Here is a 17,317-nt window from a genome sequence, read left to right as displayed (position 1 = left end):
CCAAGCAAGAAATCATCAATGCTCTGCCCTCACCTGGAATACGGGTTGTTGCTTTGTCTCAAAAGAGAGAGAGCATAAATAAAAGGGGCCTACAAGAGTAATTAGCACCATGGGGAGACTGCGTACAAGAGGAGAGAGAAAAGATTGGACCAACTTTGTTTAGAGATGGGGCCTGGGGAAAGCACCCAATGTTAATGAATGCTATAGAGAAGTCATGTAGGTGCCTCCTGTTTAACAGTTATAATAAAAGAATAAGGGGACACTCGATGTTAAAAAGTAACACATTCAATACGAAGGTTTTTTTGTTTGTTTTTTAACTACTCCATGTGTAATTAACCTGTGGAATTGTGACACTCCCCGGGGTACAAGCTGGACTGTGGGACTGTGGTGACCCCTTTAACACTCTGGACCAGGGTATCTCTGACACTGCTCTGCTAGTGATCATCCTCGGCCCCTTTAGGCTTCGCTCTCACACACCCAAAGTGTATGCAGGCTTTCACAGCCACTCATGAACTATACACAGGCAGACACCAGCAAATCCCCCAGCCCCAGCCTTGCACTGCTCAAAACCTTCTTGCTCAGTGTGAATTCATTAATTAGTTTGCCACTCCTTCAAAGGGTAGTGGACATGCCGTCGCCTCTGTAATCTGAGCAGATTCCCCACTTTAGACAAACTAACTGGTACAGAGAAAACATTAAAATAAGTTTAACTACAGAAAGATGGATTTGAAGTGATTATAAGTGCTAGGCATAGAGGTCAGAGTTGGTTACATAAGAAATAAAACATAAAACTGCAGTCTAAATCCGAAACTTTATCAGACTAAGCAAGATTTGAATCAAGCAGTTTGTCTCACCCTGCTGGATGTTGCAGGCAGAATTCAGTTCACAGTTCATACTACCTTGAAAGCCTAGTTAGGACCATCCTTTCTCCCCAGTTCAAGGAGGCATCCCTTTGTTTTCCAAGTGTTCTTGCTCCTAGGTGTTGAGCTGGGGGAGGAGAGAGGCCCTGGGTTGATGGTACAGTCTTCAATTGTTATCCCCAATCCATGTGTGTGTAAGGATATTGTCTCAAACATGGAGTCAGGGATTGCATGTTTTGTGTACCCTGCTGAGTCACTGGGCCTCTATTGTTTACGTGCTCATGGAGGAGTCTTCGGGAGGGGGCCCACTCGGAGAGTAGATTGTCCTTAATGGGCCATCAACACGTGGCTGGCTAGTCCTGATGTAAATTTGTCTTGTGGGTCTTAGTTGCTCTTTTGTTGCCACTGAAAGGCTAGCTGTGGGTGTTTTCCAAACTCTCACCATATTTCAGTGCCACACACAGCAAAACTTCATAACTTCACATACGATGGTAATACATACAATGCAACAGGACAGTAAAGCTCAACAGATCATGACTTTTCAAATGATACCTACCTCACAAGGCATGCATGGTACAAAACATACAATCCTGTAACAGTGGTGACTATGTGGATACAGGGTGTTATTTTGAGGTACGGTGTGTCACAAGAATTCACTGCCAAAAATTATGTTCACAGGAGTCAAAAGAGGATTAGATGTTGTATGGAAATTGAGAACTTGTACATTAGATAGGCTATAAACCCTCGCATGTCAGGGCACAAACCTAGCTTTTACTGATGAGGCCAGGAAGAAAATTCTCTCATGGGCAGGTTATTTCATAACTGACCTCTTAAGGTTTGCTTGTACCTTGCTCTAAACGAAAACATCTGGAGCTAGCTGCCGGCACAGACAGGATGCTAGACAAGGCCGACCATGGGTCTGTGCCAGTATGGTAATACTTGTACTATCAAGGCTTTTGTTAACAATTTAAAAATCACTTTCTAGTCCTTCAGAAGCTTAAAACTGAAATGTGCCCTTCTCTAGCTGTTTTCCCCTTCAGCGTGTGCATCAGATTGTGGAATTGCTGAGAGCACCCACAGTTCCAGCTGATGTCAGTGGGAGCTGCTAGGGTGCAGCACTGCTGAAAACTGGTCTCTAAATGGTGTGTCTCCAAAATGGTAAGAAACTGAGAAATGGGATAAGCGCAGCATACGTTCCTCGGGCGTGGTGCCCCTCTCGTAGGCCATGTGAAGGGACAGTGGATGTAAGGAGGAGAGACGGCTGGAGCTGCTACAGCTCCGGATCCTAGGAGGGAAATGGCCCTTCCCACCAGTGGGCAGTTTGTGTCCGACCATCACTGTTACAAAACACGTCACAGTGTGCCAGCCGGAGCGTAATGCTTTCCTAGGTAGTGGGAGGGCTGGAACAGGAGTTTGCTGGCGTCCTGTCAGCTTCCTCAAACCTTCACAGACCCAGGAATAAGAAGAGGCAATGTAATAACCTGTAAAAGAGAACGTAACGGGAGAACATTGGAGGCCCAGCCATGCAACCCTTACTCATGGGAGTAGTCCCATGGGCTGTAGTGAAACTACACGCTTGAGTCAGGATTGCAGAATCAGGCCCTCTAGTATTAAACCTGTGCCCAGGGTTTAGGTGTAAAGCCACAGGTCCAGCTGACGCACCATAGATTCCTTAGTATAAGGCAAATACAGACAAGCCAAGCCGAGGCCCAATTAACATTTGCGAAATGCTCTGAGATCCCCGCACGGAAAGGCTCGGAGAAGTGCGGGTTGCTGCTCTTATTATTCAGTAGCGTCCTGTTTACTTTCCCGGCCTCTGGCTTTATTTAGAGTGTCTGCAGTTAATGTGTGCGGAGCCTCAGTCGTGTTCTCAAGGGAGGAGGTTGTATTCCCCCTCTCTGTGATCTCAGCAGCCAGCTTCTCCGTGCATGCGACAATTGGTTCATAGAAGGAGTTAAATCCTTTCCCTTAAGTGCCTGTGTTGACTAAAATAATCTCTGATAACTTGTGAAAGCTCAGCTCCGTGAGAGCACTCAGCCACAGTGACGCAGCTTCTGCCGAGGCAGTGTCCTTTCGAGGAGATGAACGCAGCTGAAAACCAGCGGCTGGCTGATCTCAGTGGCGGTGTTGACGAAGCTGATACTGATTTTACTTAACCAACAACCAAAGGCCAGAAGCTGCCCTTGGCGGGAAATTCTGTTCCCGGTTGTACTGGAGTGAATCCGGAGTGACTTCAGTGTGGCTGCTCTGGTTTAACCGTAGTGTGTTGAGAGTGGAATTTGGATACCTTGGAAATTATGTGAGTGTTGATGGTGGGATGGTCTTGTGGTTAAAGCAGTGGACTGGGACTGAGGAGATCTGGGTCAGTTCCCAGTATTCCTACTGGCTTCTTATCTGACCTTGAGGAAGCTGCTTCACCGTGTTCTTGTTTGTTCCGCACCCGTAAAACAGGAATAATAAGACTTCCCTACCTCCAGGGCTGGAAGTACACTGGTTTATACCAGCTCAGAATGTGTCCCACAGCAATAAACATGGTTGGAGCTAAGGTTGCCCACTGGCTGCTCCAGATGAGGTCAGAGAGACATGGGCTGTCGTTGGTGGAAGGGGAGTTTGCAACGTTTGAGACGGGAATGTTGGGAAACTGACTCAGCCGCTTACGTCCTGGCTCTTACTAACTTGTGTTGGGGGCTGGAGAAGTCTAGCGACCTTAACTCAACTTAACAAAGTTTCTGTGTGTGGGATATCAATAATAAATGGATGAACTACAGTGGGGTTAATTGCCTAGCAGTCAGTCGGTTGCCTAGACTATAATAGAAACACATTTTCAGTGTTCTGAGTGGGCCTAATGAGATATTAACACACAGTATTTTTATTAGAAATTTCAGGGACTGTATTTCAAAATGTGGGGCACTGTACGAACCGAACAATTAAAAATAAATGGCTTCTGAGCCTGCCGTGCGGTTGGGCAGATATAATTGGGGAAGAACATTTCTGACAAGAGAATAATAATTATCAGAGCAAGAGTTAGCTGCCGCTGTAAGAGGCGCTTACTTGCTTTCAAACTTTTTGCTTAGCTCTTAGTGAAAAGATGTCGAACCAGAGCATGGCTGCTCCAGTGCAGATGAGCTAGTGAGGGAGAAGACACAGGGAGCCCTTCTCCCTACCTAGTGCACCAGCATGGGGAGCAGACAGAACCTAGGCTGAGGGCTCTTGGAGGTTCATGGTTGTAGACTAGCCTGGCGGTGTCTGAGTGTCACTAGGAGGGATGCCAGGGAGGGGCTGGCCACACTTTTGCAAAAGTGAAGCAAGAACAGGCAACATATTGTACTCACCCTGCCTGCTGTTTCAGCTACTTGGAACCCTATAGCTATGTCTGCACCATGCACCAGTGTCAGTGGCATGTAGGGTGTGTGTAGCTACACACCACAGTGAAAAGCAGGCTGCGTCCATGCTGTGGTGGGTAGCTACATGCATCAATGAAATACTCTGGTGGCGGGAGGCTGAAGATAGCAGGATAGGCAGGGAGCCATGGCTTGGGCGAGGAGGGAGCCCTGTAGGATACACACCCTTCAGGCGTGTCTTTCCTGTCCTAAGCCTCGCCAGCCACACGGCTATTTATACCCGTGCGAGGGGGACTCCAGGGGTATGTATACTACACGCCGCCCATAGCAGCATGCAGTGTATATGTACCCTATGAGTGCTGCTAGTCGCTTGCGTGAAATTCACGCTTGTGCCCAGTGGACGTAAGTGGTGTGTAAGCCTCGTGCAGTACCTCTGTACGGGGTGACTTCACCTTGGTGAGTTTAGGCTTTGTTTTGGCTTCACAGGCTTGTCCTCTTGCATCTCTGCTGATACCCCTCTCTCATACCTCTTGGCCTCCGTCTTCTCTATCCTCTTTATCCCCTTCACTACGTTTCCACCGTAAGCTCTATCTTTTGTACCTATTCCTGTTCCTCCCTGTAACATGACTTCTCCAAGAGGTGCACAAATACCCAGATGTATGACTTTAGTAGCTTGCTAGAAAGTGTGCCCCTTTGCCAGGGCCCCTGTGTTGAGCTGGGGTGCAACAGGAGTTATGGGGTGAGCTTGGGAGCAGCTGTAGGAACTCCTTCTTTGCTGTTCCCTTGCAATGGGCTGGGGATCATTGGTAATTGGGGAAGGTGGGGGAGCAGGTGGGGAGCTCCTCAGCTCTGTGGACTGTTGCATGGGGCCAGGGAACGACAGTAACTGGTGAAGGAACATGTCCAGGGGGAGCCCCATTCCTCCCTTTCCAGATCCTTGCATGGGCCAAGTGGGAGTCTGGGGAGGGCAGGTGTTCTTCACAGCCCACGTCTCTGGTCAGGGAGGAGTTTAGTAAGTATCTTACCTGTGTGCAACTGCTGAAGAGGCCACATACAGGAGGAGTGGGGAGAAGGAATGAGTCAGGGCACGTCTGGTGCCTTTATCTGCCCATTCTACCCTGCAGAGAAGACCCTTATAAACATCAGCAAGGCAGCAGAAAACGGCATACAAATTGTAAACACTGAGTGAAGCAGCATTTCAGGCTTAGTCATGGATGGAGTGATCTGTCTCAAACTCAAATTCTTAGAATTATTCAGTGCACTGGTAGAGATTAGATCTTGTTTTGGATTACACCATATTATGCTCAGAAAATGCAGGGATTACAGCTTTTAGATCTGAAGGAACAGAGCAAACATGAAGTCTCAATACACTTTTTTGCATATGTAGGAGTAGGTATCGGTCATGCAAGCTTTCGGTTCAGCCCCGATTCGGCAAGGTGCTTAAGCACATGTGTAACTTTAGGGCTGGCTGAGTGCCATTGAAATAAATGGGGCTATGCCTACTAATGTGATTAAAGCTGTATATTTTCAGTAGAGACAGGGAAGTGTTAGTACCATTATACGAAAACAACAAGGAGTCCGGTGGCACCTTAAAAACTAACAGATTTATTTGGGCATAAGCTTTCATGGGTAAAAATGATGCAAGAAGTGAGGTTTTTACCCATGAAAGCTCATGCCCAAATAAATCTGTTAGTTTTGAAGGTGCCACCAGACTCCTTGTTGTTTTTGTAGATACAGACTAACACGGCTACCTCCTGATACTTGATACCATTATACAAGGCACTGGTGAGACCTCATCTGGAATACTATGTGCAGTTCTGGTCTCCCATGTTGAAGAAAGATTAATTCAAACTGGAACAGGTGCAGAGAAGGGCTACGAGGATGATCCAAGAAATGGAAAAACCTACCTTATGAGAGGAGACTCAAAGAGCTTGGCTTGTTTAATGTAACCCTAAGGGAGATATGATTGCTCTCAGAGCATACAACAGAGGGTTAAATACCAGGGCGGGAGAGGAGTTATTTAAGTTAAGTGCCAATGTGGACACAATAGCAAATGGATATAAACTGGCCATCAACGAGTTTAGACTGGAAATTAGACGAAGGTTTCTAACCATCAGAGGAGTGAAGTTCTGGAGCAGCCTTCCCAGGGAGCAGTGGGGGCAAAAAACCTAACTGGCTTTAAAATTGAGCTTGGTAAGTTTATGGAAGGGATGGTATGATGCGACAGCCAACAATGGCATGAAGCCAATCTGCGACTACTAGTAGCAAATATCCCAGTCAGCTGGTGATGGGAGGCTAGATGGGGAGGGCTCTGAGTTACTAGAGAGAATTCTTTCCCAGGTGCCTGGCTGCTGGTCTTGTCCACATGCTCAGGGTCTAACTGATCACCATATTTGGGGTCAGGAAGGAATTTCCCCGCAGGTCAGATGGGTGGAGACCCTGGGATTTTTTCGCCCCCCCTGCAGCATGGGGCACGGGTCATTTGCAGTTTAAACTAGTGTAAATGGGGGATTCTCTGTAACTTGAAGTCTTTAAACCATGATTTGAGGACTTCAGTAACTCACAGCGGTTAGGGCTCTATTACAGGAGTGGGCGAGTGAGGTTCTGTGGCCTGCAATGTGCAGGAAGTCAGACTAGATGATCACGATGGTGCCTTCTGGCCTTAAAGTCTGAGTCTAAAGTTTATATATTTGCTAAACTGAGGCCTTAGTTTTTTAACAGAGCAGTGAAAGCGGCTGGAGCTCTTAACTAGTTTTAATTAGGTTTTCATCTTTGCTAACTTGTTCTTCAGCCTTTTAAGAATTGACTGGCGACACGACTCCGTTTGTTTCCTTCCATGTTAATGTACTAAATTATGACAAGAATTTTCCTCCTACAGAAAACTGTACAAATTAATTAGGACTTTTTCTGTTCATTGTAACACTGTATGTTAATTAGACCAGAGAAAAGCTACATAAAGTTTCATGCCACAAGAATGTATCTTTTTAAACTTTCTGTATTTGTGTCCATTAATGAAATAAAACTGATCCAAGGAATTCAACAGTGATTTAAAAACTGTTTTTGCCGTACATGTGAAACCAGATAACTACAACCGGTGTCATGACACGTGTGAGAAGAGGAATCCAGATTGGGAGCATCCATCTTTAATCATGGGAATTAACATGCATGCAAATAGTGCGTTGTTCTGTCGTAGCAAGTGGGCACCAGGTCGATCCTTTGTTCACTGTGAGGCTATTCTGAGAACAAGAAACGGGATTCTTGTACATTTTAATATATAGCAGTAAGCAGTTGCCACTTGAAAAAAGTCTGTATTTGCCGCAGTTACTACACTACCCTGTTCTCTCTTCTAGCCATAGGGAAAGGTAGGCAGTATTGCTGTATGGTAGCTGGCTTAACTTTCTAATGGCAACCACTCTATTACCCATCCACCAGAATTATCTTGAGAACTGTAGAGAAAAACATTACAATCATATACCTGCTCAGACACCAGAAAGCAAATCAAACAACCCAAAAGTTGTTGCTTTTTAATTTCTCATGATTGGCTAAACAATCTCTTGATATTTTGGGACCTGACTCATTTTAAAAAAAAATGTTTGGGGTTGGCAGTAATGGAAAAAGAACTGCACCACAGCTGACAAAAAGCATTTTTCTAATATCCAACACCCAGTGCATTAAGAGAAACAAAATTAAAAAGTCCATTTGCAATAGTAGCACCATCTGGTGACTTATGCCACATGTGAGAGGCATAACTTTTAGCCTTGTCTATCTGGTTGGTGTCCTTTTTAAAAACTTGCAGTAGAATGTAAATCAGAATGGAACAAGTCTGTTGAATTTTCTTTTATTACTGCCAAGGGAAACATTCTTGGGCTTTATTTCCTTTCTGCTCAATATATTGCAAACCTTTTCCAAGTTTGTAACTAAATATTTTGAGCAGCTTGAAAAATGACTAGCACTGGATCATACAAATTGTTCCTCTAGCAGCCTGGCTATTCTTGCCAACCATTGTTGCTCTCTCAGTAGGGTTTTGTCCGTGTGCTTCTGTATTCAGTCCTGAGCAATAAGTCTGAAGTTGTCTAGTTCCTCAGATATATTGAAGAAGTATTTCCTGCTCTGTCACTCTTCCCATATGATTTTTGCTTTGGTTCTAGCCTCCAGCCTAGAACAGTGCAAAAATATTCCCAGGCCAGAAGTTATATTTTTTGGCAAATTGACAGAAAGCAAAAACGTTTGGGCATTTTCATGATGAATAGTCAAGTTTCCCCTGGTGAATACATTTTGCTTCAACTGAAAATTCACTAGGGAAAGTATATGTGGCCTTGAAAGGTTTCAGAAACGTGGCTGTGGAAAGCCACGGGGGCTAAGTGCTGTGTTGAGAGTAAATTAATTTCACTGGTGAATTTTTCTCCAACTTTCTAACCCTGAAGCAAAACCTCTGGTTGTCATGAATGATCTCTTCCATGGGCTAAGGAATTCCCCAGGCCTGGTTCTGTGCTGACAGAAACTGCAGTGTCAGTGACAAGGTAGAGAAATGTGAATTAATTTGGCATTCCCTGGATGATCAAAATGAGTGTAAACGTACATGCCGAGGTGACAGAAAGTGGGGATCAGCAGGGAAAGCTACTAACAAGGGCACGTAAGGTAAAGCAGAAAGGTCCTAAACATGCTAAAATTTGCCTCTGGGTTTATTACTTGTTCACTGGGGCCGGGTTTTTCAAAAGAGCAAAAGAGTTAGGTGCCCAAGTCTCATCAAATTTCAATGTGAGTTTGGCTTCTAATTCTTATAGTCTCCTTGGAAAATCCCAGCTTGAGTTTCTGATGCAGTCTGAAACAGCCAAGACACAAACCCATGGAAGGAGGAGACCCTGATTCTAGTGAGGCTGCTGGGTACTCTCTAACTAGTGTGTGTAAATTAGCCATCCTTTGGCCTGTATTTATTTATTGTGTTTATTTTCATGCTTGGAGAAGAGAGGATAGAAATCAGAGGCAAAAAGGCTGCTGTGAATCAAAAATAATTCCTTAGAAGTTAAATTGCACATTATAACCAAAGCTAAAGGAAAAAATGTCATAGGCTGGGAAATGTTTCCCATTGTTAACACGTGAGATATATTCATGATACATCGTTGTGGGGGGGCAATGTCACTGATAAGGTATCCAACATTTTTTTATGTTTAGTAACATTTTATGCATCAGAGCTAGGAAAGTAAATGCACTTGTAAAGGAAAACACAAAATCTGTTTGTTCTTGCAATGCATAACTGAAAGCTGCTCATGAACGCCCCATTTATGCAAATGTTTATGCACGTAAGTAACTTTACTTATGTCAGTAAAGTTACTCGTGTGTGTTCAGAGGATCAGGTCTCAAGGGACTTCTAAATAAGGACTGCAGGATTGGTCTTTTATCAGGGGTTAATACATTTCTGAAAAGCATTCTTACTAAACAAGGTGCAAAGCGAGTTAACCATGTGAAAACCATGGCCGGAGATCTAGCTGATTTGGAGTCTCTTTATTTAAAAGGCTTACGGAATTGGATAGCCTAAGGGTTTAGTTATGTTTGTACAGCAGGAATAATAGTGACCGCTATAGTTAAGGTTCTATGAGTGTAACACTGACAGACGCCGGTCGTCACCAGGTGGGATCAAACCTGGGATCTTTGGTGCTAAATGCATGAGCTAAGGCTGTAGAGCAAACTCTTTAATCCCTCTCTAAGGGCTGGTCCACACTAAGCCCCCAGTTCGAACTAAGATACACAACTTCAGCTACGTGAATAACGTAGCTGAAGTCGAAGTATCTTAGTTTGAACTTAAAGGTACTTACCGCGGGTCCACACGCGGCAGGCAGGCTCTCCCGTCGGCTCCGCCTACTCCTCTCGCGGAGCAGGATTACCGGTGTCGACGGCGAGCACTTCCGGGATCGATTTATCGCGTCTAGACAAGACACGATAAATCGATCCCAGAAGATGGATTGCTTGCCGCCGAACCAGCGGGTAAGTATAGACGTACCCTAAGTGGTCTCAGTGCCCCTTAGAGGTTGCACATGCAGCCTTCACTCTGTCCCTTTGTGTTCATACACTAGGATAGTCTCCATCTCTGCATGATCGCGTACTTGCATGCAATTTTTTTCTGCAGATTTGCAAGATGCACCATGTTTGGTGGATTGCTCGTGCAGCAGGCTCTGCTAGAGTTGTTCCCTCATTGTCTGTGCACCTTGTAAATAAACAGCTTTGGTGGATTCTGTTTGGTATATACTGAGTAGGAAGTGCTGTACATGTGAGTCTAAGGTAGTGGAAAATTTTCTGTTAATGGAGAAATTATCTTGGACCATATAATCAAGAGCATTGTAATAAATCTGCGCAAGTGGCAAGTTTAAAGTTACAAGTGCACCTTTAACTTTGACATTTCCTGACTTCTGAGCAACTAGCTGTCACCTTAATGCTTTCTTATGTAGGTGTGTTAAGGTTTCTACAGGGAAACTTCAGTGGATTCTGTGTTGAGACTATAAAGTGGGGGAAATAATGATCTGAGGCTAGGCTATTGGAAATTGGGAACAGTGTAATTCTGGATGGGATTTATTGTCTCTCTGATTTTAACAAATGTATCGTCATTCCTTGGCAATTCTTCAGCATTCCCAGCAGCCATATTGTTCTCAGTCAGCTGTAGAAAGATTGACAGGTCCTGCCTTTTGCTTCTGAGCCTTTCGTGCTGGACCCCATTTTGGGACCTACTCTACTTCCAAACCCTTGACTAGGGAAGACCAGTTTCTCCTGTCTCTCTTCCTCCATCCCAGGCCCTACAACCCAACAAGATTTCAGCCTGTGTGTGCGTCTGAACTCTACCGGAGCCTGCAGCCTGTAGAAGCTGTCAAGATCCTGCCCGTTTAATCCTGAGCCATTCTGACTCCTGGAGCAGTCTTTTTAAGTAGCTGCAGCTCAAGGGAGCACCTACCCTTTTCAGAAAAGCTGGCTTTTCAATTAAGCAACATATTTTTATGATCTGAGCTGAGAGCAGAGTGATTTCATGCTTATGTCAATACTCCCCACTCAATGGACTGTTATGACCTTTTTTACTTATTTTCTTTTTTATCATTTCCATTTCGTAATGGCAATATGACACTCAATGCGCCGCATTTCTGGGGAGTTATTGCACTTAAGTAGCTGAAGTCATTCAGACTTTGGCGTCATGCCTTACAGTCTACCTGAGCCTTGCAGTAACTCTCCTTAATTTGCTGGATGGAAGGTCTGATTGCATAAATAGTATGTCCATTCAAACCAATGGTTGCCTGCTACCTGCCCTCTAGAGAAAGGGGTCAGCTATTTTGGTAAGCATGTACTCTGCCATGCATGATAAATTGCCCTTTATATTTGTATTACTGTAGTCAAAGGATCATACAGCATAAGTACATCAAATGTGATGCTGAGGGCTTGGTCCTCAACTGATAACACTGCTGCTAACATTCTGTCTGAATTCCCTCCCTATTCCAATTGGGTACAGCAGTGTTCTTCACTTCTGACCAAAAGTGTCGTAGTGCATTGTTAAACAACTCCCATGTTTTACCCCAGAGCAGGATGAAGTGCTGGAAGAAAGTGACCTCAGTGTATAATTTGTATATCTATTTGTAAAGCACGTTTGGATACTTTTACGTTAAGCATATGCATAACTACTGCCCTGAATAGGGTTACATTCCTGAATCGTAGCCTACGGTCAGGTCATTAGGTTATAACTGTGATCCGCTGACACCAGAAAGATGGATCCATGGCCATATTTAACGCCTGGTGTTATACAGTTATTTCTTGTAAGAGAAATAGTTTAAAAGCAGATTAAAAATTGCACCGCATGATCAAAGTGTGTTGTCTGTGCCTTTCGGAATTTATAGTGATGCCTGAAATAGAACTTCTCCCTTAAAGAGTTGGTGGGCCATATTTTGTCCTTTGATACCCACGTCCATTGGAAGTTCTGAGGGCATCTCCAAGCACAGAATTTGTATCACTGCTGTCAGATGTCAGGGATTTGTGTCACTGTTCTTTTTACAGAACATTGTGCCGTAGCTAGACTTGCAAGCCACCCTGAGTTGGCCTCTTTCCGACTAGTTTTATTTAACTTTCTAAAGCTATCTTCCTCCAACTAAAGTTGCAAGAGTTTCAACCACCCATGTCCTAGGCAGGACTACTTTTACCGTCAGCAAACCCAGGTCACTGAATTTGTTGGGAATGAGAAGTCCGGGGGTCTGCAGCATTACATCTCCCTTCCACTCTCCCTACTGATCCACTCTTGTGAGCAAACAGGGGATTGAAGCTCAAAAGTTTTCTCCTCTTTGAAGTACTTGGAATTTGACCGTGGGTCACTTGCTGGCGTCAGTTTTAAAACTATCTGGGGTTTTGGAGGAATATTTTAAAACAGAAAATGTGGTGGTGTTTTTTTAGCGGGGAGCTGGGGAAGGATAATTTGGATCTGTGAGCCTTCACTGGGTAGCTTTTTAAATTTCCTACCGTGGCAGCAGGATGCCAATCAAGGCACTGACATGTGTCCTCCGCTTCCCTATTACGTTCTCAAAGGGGTAAAGATAAAGGTTCCAAGAAACAAAAAACAGAAACTCTTTGCCAGTTGTTATGAAAAAAATTAAGTAAGTCTCTTGACCCTTAAAGCAGCAGGATTCTGAGTGCTTGCTCTTCTGTTACACCACTGTCCCTCATTCCTCTCTGAAGCATCCATAGCTGTAGGGGTTTGCCTAGGAGTTTGGGATATTTTCGAATCAGTGAAGATTCCCCTAGCTCTGATGCTAGCTTGCAAGGCACAGAGGTATGGGGAAACGGAAGAAGGATGACTTTTCTGAGGCAGGCAACCAACTGAGAAGAGGTGAAAAGTGAATGGTGAGACACAGCATGAAAAACCTGGTACAGGTTATACAAGGCGCTCAAAGACATTGGCCTGAAAGGTGCTTTGTCGTTTTTATCAAGGCAGAAGCTATTCGCCGTGCTCTTGAGAATAAAAAGGAAATGTTTCTTCATCTCCGTGTCCTATTTAAAGAAACTCTTGTTTTCAGGTGTTTCTACTGGCACAACCTTAACTTGTCCTCCTTGTGCCGAAGCATTATGATACACGTGCTATGGGCTCTGTAGGGCCTCCGCCACAGGTTGTGTGGTGAGAGGGACACCAAGCAGAGCAGGTTCTCTTCCCGGCTGTGCTGCAGACTTCTTCCATGAGGCTGGGTAGAACTATCATAATGGATTCATGCGGGGGGTGTTAAGGATGCATACACAGTCCTAACGTGGGCATTTCCTAACCTTTGGGGCACCTGAATTTTCAGCTTTAACATTCTCAGAATGTAGCTTTTTGCATAGAATTAAAGATTTATATCGTAGTCGCGTCTACAGATCCCAATCAAGATGAGGGCCCGAGCATGCTAAGTGTTGTACGTACACAGATCAAGACACAATCCGTGCCCTGAGACCCGTACAGTCTAAGAAACAATCTCTGCAATATATGATAGTGCCCCTCCCGCAAGTGGGCCCATCTCCTGGCAGAGGGCTGGTCGCTGATCTAGCTGACAGCAGCCATCTTGTGGAAAAGTGACGTAACTTCTGATCCCGCTGGTATCGAGAGCCAGCGTTCATCGGTTTCCATTCTGCTCCAACACAGATTTAACAAATGGGAAAAGAACACTATGGATTAAAAATTCAACATTTCCTTTAATTATTAAACATGAATAATTTTCATGCAAATCGAGCCTGGATTCGTGTTTCCAGACGGACACAGATCAAAGCTGTTATGCTGGGAAGCGTCAGCGACCTGTGACCCAAGAGGTGGTTCGTTATTTTTATCATTTTATTAATAGTACCCTGGAGGGTGAGGGACCTAGAACAATGCAGCTGTCTAGCATACGAAAGACTTACCGTTCTGTCTGCGGGGATATCTGCTCTCTTTAACTTGTTCACTTGCATCCCTCGAGAGAGGAACTGGGGGTATATCACCTTGATACCCTTTGAGCAGGAAAATACTGATCGGTATACAATTAGACCACAACCTCTAAGTGAGCCCATCGCCGGAGGTGCTTTTAATTAGTCCTGTTCGTGGTGTGAAGGAGATACATGCAGAATGTCCCTGGGGCCTGGAGAGAGGATTGGGAAAATGTGGAATTCTGACTCCAGAAATACACATGCAGCCTTCATGAAGTCAATGGGAGGTGTGTGTGTGTGTGTGTGTATCTGAAGGCAGTTTGGCCCTGAATACAGATGTCTAAGTACTATATTGAATCCTCTCCGGATAACTTCATCTGAATGATAAAACCACATGGAAAAACTTGAAAGGAACACAAGGGGGGGACGGGACTTGTCTTTTCAAACAAGGAAACATTAATATTTTGGCGAGCTCCTCATGTCACGCACCCTTGTTGCTTTGATATTGCCAGGCATTCGAGATGGCCGCCCCATTTTGCAGCATAATTCGTGAGGGCTCAGTCTGTTGCCTTCATTCACAAGGGCTGGGGTTTCACACTTCACCTGGCTGTAGGTGTCTGTCTAGGGCTGGAAGGTTCCTAAGGAACTCGCCTGGTGGAAAGCAGGTAAAATCCAGAGTGCAGGGAAAGCATGGGAGATTCTGGATCCTTTACTCTATGCTGCGTGGAGCCTCATTCTGCAAGTAGCTCTCCCTCCACGCCTCCCACATGCACCAGGCAGGGTTCCCTGAACCTCACTCCTCAATCACTAGGGGACGACGCTGCCTTCCCTAGACCTGTCCCCCTCCCACAGCAACAGCCATCACAACTGACCGTCTAGTGGTAACCTGCTCCCCACCCAACTAATCCCCCAGCAGGCAAAGACCTTGGGGTCACCCCCCTGTTACCCCTGTGAGGTGCTGGGGAGGGGGCAGCATGGTGGTTCGAGAGGTGCACGGTGAGACACGGCTGCCGGCAGGTGGGGGTGTGCCTGGGGCAGCCCTATCTCCCCTCCCTGCTGAGAGACCACCTGGGGATTGTGCCACACTTGGGACAGCTGGTCCCATCTGCTCTCCAGACTGCCAGGTAACCTCTCCACCTTCCTTCTGGCTGCCCTCTGCCCCCATCCCGCTGGGGCCTCGACACAGGAGTAGCACTGAGAACGGGGAGGAGGCAGAATTTGCAGCACCATGGCCTAGGAAAAACCACGGGCCCCACTGACACTACCCCGTTCCCTCCCCTAGTCTGCCCATTCCCCACTCAGTGACCTCGCCAGACTGCCAACTCCCCAGACTCCTCTCCCCTAACCCCCACCCCACAGCTAACTGCCCTTGGCAAGTCCCCCTCACACCCAGATTTTTTTGTTTTATATGGAGATATACCTATCTCAGAGATCTGGAAGGGATCCCGAAAGGTCAAGTCCAGCCCCCTGCCTTCACTAGCAGGACCAAGTACTGATTTTGTCCCAGATTCCTAAGTGGCCCCCTCAAGGATTGATCGCACAACCCTGGGTTTAGCAGGCCAATGCTCAAACCACTGAGTTATCCCTCCCCCCTAGATCTGCCAGGTAACTCCTGTCCTTCCCACCCAGCCCGCAACTAAGCCCCTGGTACCTTCCACCACCACTGCAGCAGCCTCCAGCTGCCTCCCCCACTATCCCTAGAGCTGCAGGGTGTGTGCGCGCACATGCCTTGTGTCTCACCACGTCTTTCTGGAGCCTGCAGAAGGGACTGGCTCCCAACTCCTACTCCATGCCTGTTCCACTGCTGAGGGGACCATGGGGGTAGAAGAATCACAGATTTTCCTCTCAATTGAGAAATGTCATGCGTGGAGCCACCAAAACCTGGGCAGCTGGCTAGGAGTGGAGTGGAGTGGGGTGGGCAAGGGGTGGAGTGGATTTGGAGAGGAAGGGATAGTTCAGTGGTTTGAGCATTGGCCTGCTAAACCCAGGGTTGTGAGTTCAATCCTTGAGGGGGCCACTTAGGGATCTGGGGCAAAATCAGTACTTGGTCCTCTTAGTGAAGGGGGGGGGCTAGATTCAATGACCTTTCAAGGTCACTTCCAGTTCTAGGAGATATCTCCATTAATTTAGGGGAGGGATAGCTCAGTGGTTTTAGCATTGGCGTGCTAAACCAGGGTTATGAGTTCAATCCTTGAGGGGGCCATTTAGGGAACTGAGGTAAAAATCTGTCTGGGGATTGGTCCTGCTTTGAGCAGGGGTTTGGATTAGATGACCTCCTGAGGTCCCTTCCAACGCTGGTATTGTGGGAAGAAAGAGTATTTTCCCCAGAGGATGTCTCACATTGAAAGTTTTTTTTTTTTTTTAGGCGAGCCCCCTGTTATACTTTCAGCAGCACTTCACTGATTGGTGAGGGTGACCCTAAACCTTTGACTGCCAGAAGCTGGGGCTGGACAACAGGGGACGGATCACTCAAAATTACTGTGCTCTGTTCATTCCCTCTGAAGCATCTGGCACTGGGCACTGTCAGCAGACAGATACTGGGCTAGATGGAGGATTGGTCTGGCCATTCTTATGTTTTCATGAGCATATGGAATTTTGTTTAACATTTACTTCTGCTTAATGTGACATGAATGTGGTTTAGGGAGCTACAGTGAAATTCAGTGGTATCGGGTAGCCTTTTCTGGTCTGTCTGAACTGATCGGTGGTCTCAGTCCAGAACCTAATGGTGAGCCTCACAAAAATTCACCCTCATGTTTGGCACCATTGCTGGTTGTTTCCGTAGAGGGATCAGTGATGGATACTTAGCTGCCTTCTTTCTAGAAATGTTCCTTCATTGGCCTGTTCCATGAATAAACTCCTTTTCCAACAGGGAGGAGGTGGAACTGGATACTTACCTGGTATGAATCCAGTGAAGTCAATGGAGTTGTGCCCATGGACACGAGCAGAGAATCTAGTCCCCAATACCTTTCACAAGAATTAAAGTGACTGAAAAAAAAGTCAAAAGAAGAATCAATGCAGAAAATTCAATCCCGATAACCTCTATGAACCTATAAGTATTTTCCTTTCCTTGGTAGAATGTCAGCGTTTAATATTTCCTGATTTGACATACTATATAATTTGGTGTTGAGTATGTATCCATCTTAAATTAAGAGACTTGATATAGAATTCCGGTTAATTTCAAATCAATATGAGAGACAGAGTGGACTTGAAATACTACCCCATTTTTGT

General features: G+C 45.7%; 1 protein-coding gene across 2 annotated transcripts in view; it reads left to right on the top strand.

Moving 5' to 3' along the window:
- Positions 1-17,317, top strand: part of GPC3 (glypican 3) — a 265,507-nt gene that overhangs the window by 102,880 nt on the left and 145,310 nt on the right. The window lies entirely within an intron of this gene.

Source organism: Malaclemys terrapin, chromosome 9 (assembly GCF_027887155.1).
Source record: "Malaclemys terrapin pileata isolate rMalTer1 chromosome 9, rMalTer1.hap1, whole genome shotgun sequence".
Classification (NCBI taxonomy): domain Eukaryota; kingdom Metazoa; phylum Chordata; order Testudines; family Emydidae; genus Malaclemys; species Malaclemys terrapin.
This window is presented reverse-complemented; position numbering and strand designations above follow the sequence as displayed.